This window comes from Platalea leucorodia (assembly GCF_965183815.1).
Source record: "Platalea leucorodia genome assembly, chromosome: 8".
In the NCBI taxonomy this organism is placed as follows: Eukaryota; Metazoa; Chordata; class Aves; order Pelecaniformes; family Threskiornithidae; genus Platalea; species Platalea leucorodia.
In genome coordinates this window covers 30,226,515-30,239,244 of record NC_138830.1, presented here as the reverse complement: position 1 = coordinate 30,239,244, position 12,730 = coordinate 30,226,515, and the positions used below count along the sequence as shown (strand labels likewise).

Genomic DNA, 12,730 nt, shown 5'->3' with positions numbered 1-12,730 from the left:
CAATTTATCACTGTAAATAAAAATACACTTGTGGGTGAAATCGGGAAGTACGTTAAAGGGAGGAGGAGAACAGTTGTCAGGAGTTGACACCCTGCCCAGGCACCACAATGATCCGTCTCCCCCCACCTCGGCCTCTCCTCAAGAAGTCTGGCGGTCTCTGTGAGGATGCAGGGATACTGCTCCAAGCACAGGGTTGCCGCGCAGAAAGGCAGTAACCACTGCTGCCACGTCATATACGCTCCAAGAGCTGGCTCAGGCTCCTTCGACAAAAAGCGTCTAGGCTGTGGATGCCAGCAGCACCCTGCAAGACACATGCGAGCAAGCTGGTGCCTACCGAGACAGAGGTGGCTGATGCAAAAGCAGAGCTTCAGGGACCTGGGCAAACCGCAGCACCTCCAGACGCTGGAGACTTCTGCTTCCAGGCAGCAGCTGGGAGCGCGGAGGGTTGTAATTTGGGACTTGGGGCCTAGCACTCTGAACCTCGCTCCAGCTACACAATGCTTTTCTGGTGCTTTCACTCCCTCATGTTTATCTCCCCAGCGCAAAGTAAGCATCCTCCTTTCAAAGCTCTAACTTTGCTGCATCCAATTAACTCTGGCATGGGTAAGTACTGCAATCCCCTGTGCCAGGGGACCAGAGGAGCATCACAACCCCCAGCCTAGAGCATCTCACTGAAACACCAACATCTTTCTCCCTCAACTCCATCTCATCATCTGGTTCAGCAGGGGCCCTCTGTGGGGATGTGTCACCTTGCGCCTATGGGACAACCGTATGCCCCTCTCCTACTCTGGCTATGCAGTGTTGCTGCAGCCACTGGGGTTGCTAGGACATTATGGATATCTGGCTTTTATCACAGCTTCCTCTCCAGGACTGTTTAAGAGGGAATCTTCCCCGTATGTTTCTGTAGTTTTTCCTTTATTTGCAGCTGCAAGTGGTGAGAGGGAAGCCTGCCAGGCCCAGAAGTTACTGGAAGCCCTAGCACATCCATCATGTGCCACCCTCAAATAATGATTTCTGCTGAAGGAAACCTGTCACAGGCTGTTTTCCTTAGAGGAAGATCTTCCATGGGGGAAGAGGGTAGTGGGGGTGGAGAGCTCACCTTTCCTCCCACATTCAGTAAGTACGGAAGTGTCCCATGCATGGACAAAAGCACATTTTGAGGATGCTAGGAGGCCTATTTCAACCTGCCACTCCTCCTGTCACCATAACATTGACCATCAGCGTCCCACTCCATCCCTCTTCCCCAATAAGGCAATGGGGTGGGGGCGGAGAGAGGCCTGCAGGGGATGCTTGGTGCCTGTTCTTTCTACTTGCCCACAAGTGCAATCTCACATCAGGGAGGAGGAAGAAGGAAAAAAAAGATGCCTGTCATGAAGATGTGTGTAAAATGGCTCCTCTCAAAGCCAGGCGTAGGAATTTTTGATAGCTGAGGGGAAAGGAGACAGAAGAAGGTACCCAACCCCAAACACTAACCTGCCCTTCTCCCTCTAGCATCCCATATTTTGGCAACATTATGACAGACCCTGGTTTCATGACTTGCAAGAACAACTGAAAAGGAAGCCCCCCAAAAAGAGCGCTAATGTGTGACAGAAAGGGTAAAGGCTTGGGCAATACAGTTTCCATGGCTTAGCAAACTGGCAGCTCGCATCACCAATCTGAGGGAGGACACAGAAATGGGACCAGCAAAAATATGAAACACACACAGAGATAAAACTAACACTGAGTAAGTTCGGGGTTTGGTTTTTTGGAACACATGTTCACCAGTGAGAAAGTAAAGGTTGAGGAGTTAAGCTTTCCATAATCATACCACCCCAGGACTCTTGGGGAAGGGAGAAGAAACTTTCAGCTCCTTAAACCACTGGAGCAAAGACCACAAAAAGGTTGGTCTTTCCTGGCACATTCACCCTCAGCTGAGCTAGGAGTTTGCAAAGGATTTCTTCTAGCCTGTTCTTATTTTCTGTTATTATAAGAGATCCCTATTTTTCCTGCCAGAAACTGCAAGCCTTATTTGGAAAGCAACCCAAGTATGCTCCAAAGAGTGTGTGCTGTGACTTTATTTCCTGTTAAATATAACTCCATATTTCTAAAACTGTACAAATAAGCACCCTTTTTGTACTCTGGGCCTTCGGCTGGGGCTGCACAGCTAGAAGGCGCGTCCCCTGGGTGGTGGATAGGGGATCCCTCTCTGGAGGGTGCACCGGATAAAATTGAAGAACGTGCCGCGAACCAACGCAGCCTAAGGGAAGGCCACCCTGACAGAAAAACCACTGGCCCTCCAAGTCATGGGGGTTGGGCAGGAGGCCAACTACCTCCTCCCGGAGGGGGGAGGGGGAGGTGGGAAAAAAAAAAAAAAAATTGCAAAACGACGAGCATCAGAAATGGCGGGGATGGAGAAAATCGGTAACGAAGTGAGGAGGAGGAGATGGAGCTGGATTGGTCGTGTCCTGAGGGGGAAACCGACGGAAGACTGCGCTGTGGCCCTTGACTCCAGAGCATGCAGCCGCAGACCGATCGAAGTGCAAGAACGATGTTCGCGCCTTGTGTGCCTCCTGGCACTGAGAGAATTCAGATTCAGAAGCCTATACACTAATCCCAACTCCAACCATTTAGTCACATTGTGAAGAAGGGAGAGAGGTGAAAGGAAGATGAGCAACTGCATGTGTTTGTCTCACACGAGACCTAGGTGGTATAAATAAGGGGTCCCAGGGGAGTGCAACACCACTTGCCTTTCTCCTGGTAAACCTACATTGTTTATCGAGAGCAATTCTCTTGCACAATCAGAAGAGCTGACCAGACATTGAAGAAAGGTGACTAACCTCAGCAGGCCTCTCAGGCCAAATGGTTGTTTAAAAGACTTATTTATTTCCTGGGCACCCTGACAATAAAATTATGCAACTGTCAGCTAGCAAGCAATATATACACTGCCCTTCCTAGACTATCACAGGGATGCTCTATAAAAAAGGGCAAGCAAAATAGGTAGGAAGAACAGGAGCAACTTACTGTTGTGGACAGAGTTCTAGTGTGAACTCATTAGGAAAAGCTGCTAGTTAAAGGGTAGATATGCATGTTTTACACAGGGACTCTGTGAGAAAACTAGATTTACTGGTTAATGTAGACAAACCAGTTAAGAGACTCGAGCTCTACTCTTAGTTTTGCTGCCAATTTGCTGAATTGACTGGCAAAATTCTCTCGGTTGCCCTGGCTGTGCACATACAGCGGTCTTGGTTTACTCTGTGGACTTATTATTTCATTTCAGGTTGTTCAGAATGCTGTGATGCTTGGATGCCAGATGCTATGACAAAACAAGTGCCATTTCAGAGATGAGGAAGAAAGTCAACGGGCAGTTTAATAAAATCAATCCAAAAGCAAAACAAAAGGAAGCCACAGAGGACAGGTCAGAGTCCGTCCTTCCACTTACACTGGGAGAGAAATCCGATTATTTAACATGAACTTGGCTTTCAGGAGAAGTTAGGATTTCAAATAACCAAGATAAAATGGAATAGATAAAATGGAATGAGATGAAAACAGAAGTAATATATTCAGACCAAGAATGACTGAGGTGAATTTCCCACCTGTATTTCGGAGATGGCAAATTTAGGAATGGAAAAGGTTGTCAAAGCAGAAGCAAGTTTCAGGTTCTTGGCCTTGGGGAGCCTTTGAAGAGGAATACTTTTTAAATATGAGGGACTAAGTGAAATAAAGGAACTTCCTGTGTTGTTCTGTAGAACAGTAATCATATTTTTGCTGGTCCCATTTCTGTTGTCCTGTTTCACAGTAAAGCAAAACACTGACTTGACTCAAGAACGGGAAAAGAGATTCAGAAAAAAAAGATTCCCGATATATTGCCTGGAAAGTGTCAATAGCACAAAGTAGCAGAAGTGAAAGAAATCACAGAAATTCAGGACAACTGACAACAGGCTGGAGGTCCAAGTCTCTGGGGTCTCTAGTCCAACCTCCTGCTCGAAGCAGGGTTGGACCAGGGTGCTCAGGGCTTTCTTCAGTCAGGTCTTGAAAACCTTCAAAGCTGCACAAACTTTCTGGGCAACCTATTCCAATACTTGACTATCCTAACAGTGAAAATGGTTTCTTACTTGCAGTCAGAACCTTCAATTTCAATTTTGGCTCTTTATGCTGATCTGAACTTGCTTTTTAATTTAAATTACCACCACACTGTATGCTCATCATGCGCAAGTGCTTTCATAGTGGTGCTACAGCACTGTTCTCTGTTCAACCAGCACTTCAGAAGAAAAAAACAAAAATCTTCCACAAATAATTAGCTGAGAGCTACTTCCCAAAGCCTGCTTGGATACTTGCAGTTAAATACCACAGTTACCCAAGTAGTGAGGATTGCAGAGATAGTGTGTGCTTTGTTCTGCAGTATTTCCCTTCTGTTCTTCAAAAGGAAACACTCACTTCACCCTCCTTTGGCTGCTGGTTGGAGTTCTTTTGTTTACCTTTTCAGCGTCTCTTGTTCCCTCTCCCTTGGCAATTGCAATATAAAATGAACACGTGGCAATTTTTTTTTTTTTTTTTTTAAAAGCGATGTTGCCAGCAGCTCTCATGCACTGCATATCACGTAGCTTGGAAAGGCAAGGGACTTGCGAGCCTTAACTTACCCTTTTTCGCATTAACTGCGAAATATTTAGAAAATTCAAAGCTGACCATGCCTTAGATTGAATGTGTCACCACGGTCCCGAAGACCGTCATACAGGTACTCTTAAGGCTGACATTTTGCAAGGCAGAATTTAAGGACCTGCTTATGGCAGTTTATAAAGACGACAACTACTTCTTTTCACAGAGACTCAATTAGGTAAATATATACAGCAAATGAAAAATTTAAAAAATTAAGAAAAGTGGCAAACAGACATCTCAAGTGACATTTTTCAGGGGGGCAGGGGGACAATTTGCAACTTAAGCATGGAAACTGTAAATAGACATTTATTTTTATCTGTTCTCATTTTGTTTTGTTTTAATCTTGCTTAGCTACTTTGATTCTAGATATTGTACAGAAAAACCTAAGCAAGGTTGTTCATGGCTCCTTAAAAGATTTTAAAGATTGCTTCGTTACTAATGTTTATTGGATAATGAAGACTTAAGAGGATGCCAGAGCTCCATTTTTATAAACTTTCTATGTGCTCTGGTATGTTTTCCTCCGAGTTCCAGTTCCCCAAGTCACATGGCTTCACAAGAGACTCCAATTTTGTTTTTTTTTTATTTTTTTATTTCTATCTTTCAGTTACAATAAGCAGTTGGAAAATATAACCCAGAAAAGTTAGCATTATTGTGACAAACAGAAACCTCAAAAGAATAAAATAATTAAACTTGAGGGGAGGCTAACACTTTGGAGAGGGAAGGAACAATTTAAAATAAAAAAAAAATTCTTCAGTTTGGCAACAATTCCTCTGAAAAGGCATTAAAGTAAATATCTGATTCCAACTGCCACTATTTAAAAACAACGATAGGACCCTCGCTATTTAAGCACAGCCCTCCCTTTGTCCTATTCATAGCACATGCAACAGGGCCTCAACATATCCACAGACAAGCACTAATTCCTAATCTCTACTAGGCCAAGCAAAAGGCTCTTCATGTGTTAGACAGAATTATATCACGGTGATCTAAACTGACAGTGAAAAAACCAGACAGCCTTCTCTTCCAAATCTGCAAGGCCACTCTAAGCTTGCTATGAAAGAAGAGAGAGAGAGAAATAGCGGGAACTCAGAGTAAAACTATTTCCACTAATTGTTACAAATAATATTATTTTACGCTTAAAACCTCTTTTCATAACTGAATAATTTCTAGTCCCACCCTGCTCATCTTTGGGCTGAACAGAAGGGTACATGTGCCATTTTAGGTACAAATTTTTTGCTTTGATACCTCATGCTGTACAGTCTTCCACCCACACATTGTTATTGTCTTTTGGATTAACAGAATAGCGTCCTGAGCAATATGAGTTTTCAAATAAAATAGAAGGGTTAACATTTCTTAAATTTCCAAGAACTTCTAAACTCCTTTAAATACTCATTGCTTGCTCTCATTTTTAGCCACAACTCTGCTGCAATCAACAGAGCCATCAACTCACTGTTTTAATTTCATGAAACCATTTACAAGAGCAGGTGCAGAACTTTAAGTTTCCTCAATGCTATTGAACCAGCTCTGCTTTTAAGCAAGTCACATATCTACAGCTTGCTATTCTCCAGAGATTCCAAGGGTCCTAGTAAGACTATGTGCCTAAATCCCAGCAGGCTATACCAACTGCTGAAGTATTCATTTTGAAAACAAAAGCATGACAGGCCAACCATAACATATCCCCATCCCTACTCTCACCCCGCCTGCTCTGTGAGTTGTTCTTCTCAACCTTCCTTTCAACTGCTCCAACACAGGTTTACCTTCAGCTTTATCACTTTAACAGAGATAACAGCAAACTTACTTTCTACTGTGCAATGGAAACAGTCGGGGCCTGGTTTGCAAAGAGCAGAGCCCCTCTCCCCGCACTGGGAAGGGCAGGGGAGGTCCGACAGCCCACACAGTCTCCAGTGCCCACTGGAGAGGCACAAACACCTCCGACTCCTCACCCAAGGCTGCAGCTGGGGCAAGCAGCAACAAGTCCATTTCAATTGCTCCTGGCCTCCTGCCCCGCTGGGGCTTTCTCTGGCTTTGCCTCTGTTCCTTTCAGTGGGGAAATCTTCCTTGTATCAACTCTGACCCTTACTCTCTTCCTTTTGCCTAACTCGACCCATGTATCCATCCCATGCCCAATGTCCATGTTCCGGCCACATAGCCTGGCCTAGGCTTTGTCACTCATCTTTGGCAAATATCCAGTTTATTTTGTGAAAGATCCAGTTTAATTCTCAGTGCCAGAAACACAGGGATAGACAGAAACACAGTACCAGAAACAACAGGAAGAGAACCAGCAAGTGGTACTACTGCAGGTGGTATCACCTGAATTGAGCAACAGACATCAGTGTTCAGCGTTCCTCTAAAAAAAAAAAAAAAAAAAAGTCTTTACTGATTTTTTTTTCAGATGATCCACTGCAAAACCTTTGAAATACCAGTCAACCAAAACTAGTGGGGCTGGGGGAAAAGGGACAGGGGAGGGATACCCATGCTACATGCCAATACTCTAAACCAAGCCTGACATTTGAATGATGCAAGAAGATTATTCCAGTTATCCAATCCCTGATGAAAAATATGCCAGAGGTTAGCTTTATGAAAGCTAGCCATACCTGCCTCCTGATATTTACTGTGAGATATGACACCGGTAACCTTCCTTAAAAACCAGAGTCCTGATATGTACAGGTCAGACAGCACTTCTATGGGCTTTGACAGAGACCCGACCAAGCAATTGTCAGCTTAACAACACAGGGACAAGGCTGGGTCCTGCCACCTCCAAACTGAATAGTAATAGTCAAAAGACTACAGGGTTCCAAGACTTTCCTCCTTAAAATCCAGTTAGTTGCTGGGATACCAGACTACTAAATGCATAGCTACAGCACACGAGTATCAGCTGTCGTGATATTAGCACTCGCTTCCAGAAATTTTCAATTACAGATATTTCCTGTGCAGGTAAAAGGTATGGTGTACACACAAGTTATATGCGTGGATGCTTTTACCAGAATCACCCTGATTTGTGACATAAGTTTATATGCAAGTCACTTGTGGAATTCTGTTTGTTGGTTTTGTTTTGTTTGTTTGTTTGTTTGTTTGGGTGTCTGTTTTCTTTTCTTCTGTTAATGTGAAATAAATATCAATTCCATCCCCAAACTTTTCCCAAATGGTTCTTTCTCATCAGTGAAAAATCTTTAGAAAAGACGACAAAACTGTCGCTGGAAAACAGTTCCAGGCACTGTGTTGCTGAGTGTAAGAGATTCTGGTACTACTTCCATTTTGCATCAACAAGTAAATCCATTTTACTTTACAATTAAATTAAACAGTCACTGAAGGGAGGTCGCATGAATATTACTGTGCTATTCAATCCTCTCAAAGGCAAAACTTCTCCTGTGAATCATCATTTCTTGGTGTCTTACAGCTACTGAACCAATCCCTTTGCTTCTTCCAGTGCTGTTTTTCCATTGAAGTTAAACTCATTATGATTTCCTCTAATTGAGCCTTTTGTGGTCCATCTTTTCTCTCAGGTTTCTCCCTTTTTTTCTGCCAGCTGCTTTGCAAGCACCTCTTTTGTGACTCTAGCTGGACATAGCTCCTTGCCTCAACCCCTGCTCCTCACAAAAGAGTGACATGGTTCCGTTGCTGCCTCAGCAACACAGCCAGCTCCTGTGGTACAGGCAGCTGTGGCCAAGGTCAGCCCTCTGCACCTGCACGGCCGCTGGACCAAGACCGCCCTGCTCCACCTGCCTGCTCCTTGGGCTCCGCTCAGGAACCTGCTCCTGGCACTGGGGCCATGTGCTGCTCCTGCTGGGACCAGAGGTTTCCTCCCAAGTCCACCAATTGCCAAAAGTGCAATTAAAGAGACTTCACTGAGGCGAGAGCATTGCTAGGACAGTAAGTATAATATCAAGTTTTTCTCCCCCCTCCCCTCTCTAAATACCACTACCATTTGGCTTTATTTAGAGCAGTAAGAAGAAATCCAGCTGGCTTTCTTATATACAACCACGTACGTAAATGCACACCGCCTGCCTTCTTTGCAGAAGCTGCTTATTTAGCTCTCCCCAAAACACAGGAATGCACAGACACAAAACAAAGTTACAGTACACCGAGATTAAACCAAATGGTTTTTTTGAATCAGCTGAAGTCAAGAAATTAGCACTGCGAGGTATAAATGTACCTAAGTTATTTACATGCTAATATCACTAGCAATAATTTGCAAAACATGAGTAGATATGTTCAAAGCTTGAAAGATCTACCAGATGCAAGATTCAATAAAATTGAACCAGTCGTGAGAGACAGGTGATGTCAACCAGCAAGTTCAAAGAAAAGTATCTGTATTACATGGTACCTGCTAGAAAGGATACTCATATTTCTGTGAGACTGCTGGGAAAATACCAGAGTTTGTATAGGTAGAAACACCTTTAGATCACATAAACAATGGAAAAAAGAACCGCTTTGTCTTTAACATACATAAGTTTCATAAGAAACAAAATAAACCCAGAACACTCATCACAGCCTGACTACCTTTCCTTGTCAGAATTAAAACCTTAAACACATAAACTTTTCCTCCTTGTTTATTGATACATCTTTTTTTCAACCTGACTCCCTGATTTTCTTCCACTGAAGTCACACCATGAGAGCTATGGGGCAACATGAGTTCACAGAAGGAAGACGGGGAAAAAGGTCACTAGAATTATTAGGCATGCAGGACTTCTCCATTTAAGATGTAATGTAAATCACAAGATTTTAATAGCAGATTTTTAGGACATAAACAGTCTTTCTTTTAAAGCTAAAGGACAGCTAAATATAAAGCCACATGCTGAATTCTCTCATGTATAATTCCACACCCAGAATAAGCCTGTAACCCAAAATTATTCATCTAGAACTAGGAATTTCTAAAAGGAAAAGAGCTCTTGAAACAAGCCCTGAACTCAGGACACTAGACTCTTGCCTTAATTACCAGCCTAGCATGAGCACCTGGGATCCAGAGACCAGCTCTAGGTGTCTCTTAAGCTCCTCCGCAATCCCCCCCAAATAGGCCCTACTGACCAGGACCCCCCTCCCACTCCAAACGCAGTCTCACAGCCCACAATAAATACCACAGCCTCCTGGTGACACGGACTCTGCTGGAATAGCTTTGAGATCAAAGCCCCAGAAAAAACAATAAGCAAAACAAAAAACCACCAGCAAACCCCACCACGCTACACAGTATGACCTAATGCTCTCTTCTTTCAAGGTTAGGGTAATTAGGAAGAGGAACAGAGGCCTAATCCTGCAGCTGGGTTTTACTTCCCTATCTCTTCTTTATCTGTTTTCATATTTTAATATAAATAACACCTACTTCATTCTTGCACAGACCCATGTTGCAAAAGTTTTACAGGCTCTGGGCCTCTCAGTAACATGCTCTTGGACAAGTTAGACTCGTTACATCCTGGGTGAACATGCCTTTCTCAGCCCACTTTAAAAACCCCTGTTGCAACTTCTTCAGCAGTGCATTTCTTTGTCAAGATTATAGCAGCATTTCCATAAGGGTAGTGCTACAGAGAGGAAACTATTATTGTGCTTGATCCACAGGGCTTGTATTTCTTGTTACGGCGTCTTGCCAGGCTATGCTTGGGTGTCCACTCCAACTCAGGATGAGACTGACTCATCCGTAACCTCTCTCTTTCTGGTGGCAAGGAAAGTGTGAAGGCAGTGTCCAGACCCTGTCTTTACTGCTAGCCAGTTTCAAAACACCCATGAGGACACTTGCCAGAGTCTTGCGATTTTGCTTTAAGGCTTATTTTATAAGCTCTGCACAGTATAGGCCCAAGGATTTCCTTCTGTAGAATTCTTGAATACAAAACAAAGTTGAACCGTTGTTGAGTGACCTTTTTTTTAAAGGGAAACGGCATTTTCACATAAATCTGATATTCTACTGAAACGCACAGCTCAAATTGTCAGACATCCTCCCAGTCACGGTGAATCAACTTTTTCAACCACACCCCCACATTCAGTTTGAACACTCTAGACCCGTCTCAGAGCCACTGCTTACTACTCTAACCATCTGACCAGTAGTGACCTGGGTGAATTACCTGAATTCTCACAGTAGCACAATCCTAAGTGCATTTGTACCAGCTTAACATGCTTCTGTATGCAAAGGGAAGAGTACGTTTTGGGAAAGGCAGTATCAGCTGAAATATTGTAACCAATAAAACATCCCAATTTTCTTTGAAAAGGTGTGAACTGCACAGGCTGGCTTGTCTGGGATGGCTCTCCACACTGATAACAGCTACGAAATCCAAGGTTACAGATCTCTCTTCTAACAGACCATACTGTCTTCAGAAGCAGCTTAATGTGAACTGGAAAAAAAGACTAGCTACTTGACTAAGAACAACTGCCCTTATCCTACCAAAAGTAAGTTACTATCCTTACCATTATGCTACATAGCATAATGATAATGTTATGATCCAATTCCAGATCAAGAGAAAATATCTTCCCTTTGCCCCCACCTCTTCCTTGATCATCCCGCTCTAGAGAAGCAAGACCAATGAAAAAGTAGGGAACATAAGAACCTTTACACAATAACCTTTAACACACAAGAAATGTCATAATTTTTTCACCTTTTCAGGCAGAATTGGGGGAGAGGAGGAAAAGAAGACAACACAAAACCAGCTTAACTTGCAATGAAGGAGGACACAGGAGTATGTGTCACACTATCAGGAGTGAAACACTGGAAAAATTTATATAGGACAAACACAGAGCAATCTTTCTTAACTGCTTCTTAGAAGCCACTTAGAAAACTGTCTTTTGGGAATGATCTAGGCTTACCATATCTTGCCACAGTGGCAAAGCTCACACTAGATGGTTACACTGCCTCTTCCACTCTACATTTACAGGCCTTCAGATATTGTTACCTCTGCATCTAGCGAGAGCTTTTCTTGTGCCTGTCATTCTGGTCTGTGAAAAACTATACTACTGTGGACTTTTTTGGAAGGAAAAGGTTGAGTTTTTTTTGTGGCTTGAGTATGTGGGTGGCCCTGCCTATGACTTGGGCTATGCTGCATGAAAATTCACGTACAGACAGGAAGAAGTTTTTTCTAACAGCTTAAATCTAAACAGGCAAAGGGTTGGAGATACAGTTTTAGCAGACACACAGCTACAAATTACATTACTGCTTCCTTTCCTGCCTTGCCTCTGATGTACGTTCCTGTACCAGAGGGAGGTATATCCAATCCACCTATGAAACGATACCTGAAACACCACTTTCCAGTCTAGTTTGGGAGGGAAAAAAAGAAAGCTGTTATACTATCTGTTAAATTGTCTTCTAACTTAAAACAATTGTGTAGCAGAGACTAAATCATCAGGCAGCAGCTTCCCTTGCCTTACTAAACAGAAAACCAGCAATAAAACAAGACAGCACATATCACTATGCAGAATTTTCTCTGTCATTACACAACAGTATAGGAAAAGAACTGAATCCTTCCAGCTCCTTGGGACTGTGAATGTCTCTAATTTTCATTTCCCAGCCACAGAGTTGTGAATTTGGATTCAAATTCTAATCTAGAGCTGTGAATTCGAGGTCCTTGGCTCATCTCATCAGTTATGAGTGAACTGCTGTTGGTATTACTAACATTCCCAGCATGGCCTGCTCTCTTGTGTCTTGTCTTTCAGTGGAAGGAATTGCTCTTGTCAGTTGGAAATCCTTCCTACTGTTCGGGGAAGGCCAGCACATGAAGCACAACTTATCATGTGTCAAGCCACTTTACTTAGCTATAGGCAAGCTGGGCCCAAGGATCATGAACTCCCCATACTTAACCTTCAGTTCTGCTCGACTGCTGGATCACCCTGTTCTATAAATAACCTGCAACAAAACCATACTACGGGACTAGAAAGCAGTTCAGTAAAGAGGCAGAGTTTCCCCTCTATCACACAGAGGCGGGCTGGCTCTACCAGAAGAGCCACAGGCAAGGCAGAAACCCTTCTCCAGAGCAGCCCATGACCGTAGCCCCAGCTTTCAGGCCCACCAGCGGTGCAAGAGGAGACTGTTACACTCAAGCTCAAACTCTCAGAGCCCGACGCAGACCGGGCCGCGGGACATCGGCCAAGGGGGGGGGAAGGGGACCGCAGCCGTGCTGTCACGGCT

At 43.7% G+C, this 12,730-nt stretch overlaps 1 protein-coding gene across 1 annotated transcript in view; it reads right to left on the bottom strand.

Annotated features, from left to right (window-relative positions):
* HDLBP (high density lipoprotein binding protein) overlaps nt 1–12,730 on the bottom strand; it is a 40,994-nt gene that overhangs the window by 27,584 nt on the left and 680 nt on the right. The gene's annotated exons all lie outside the window — the stretch shown is intronic.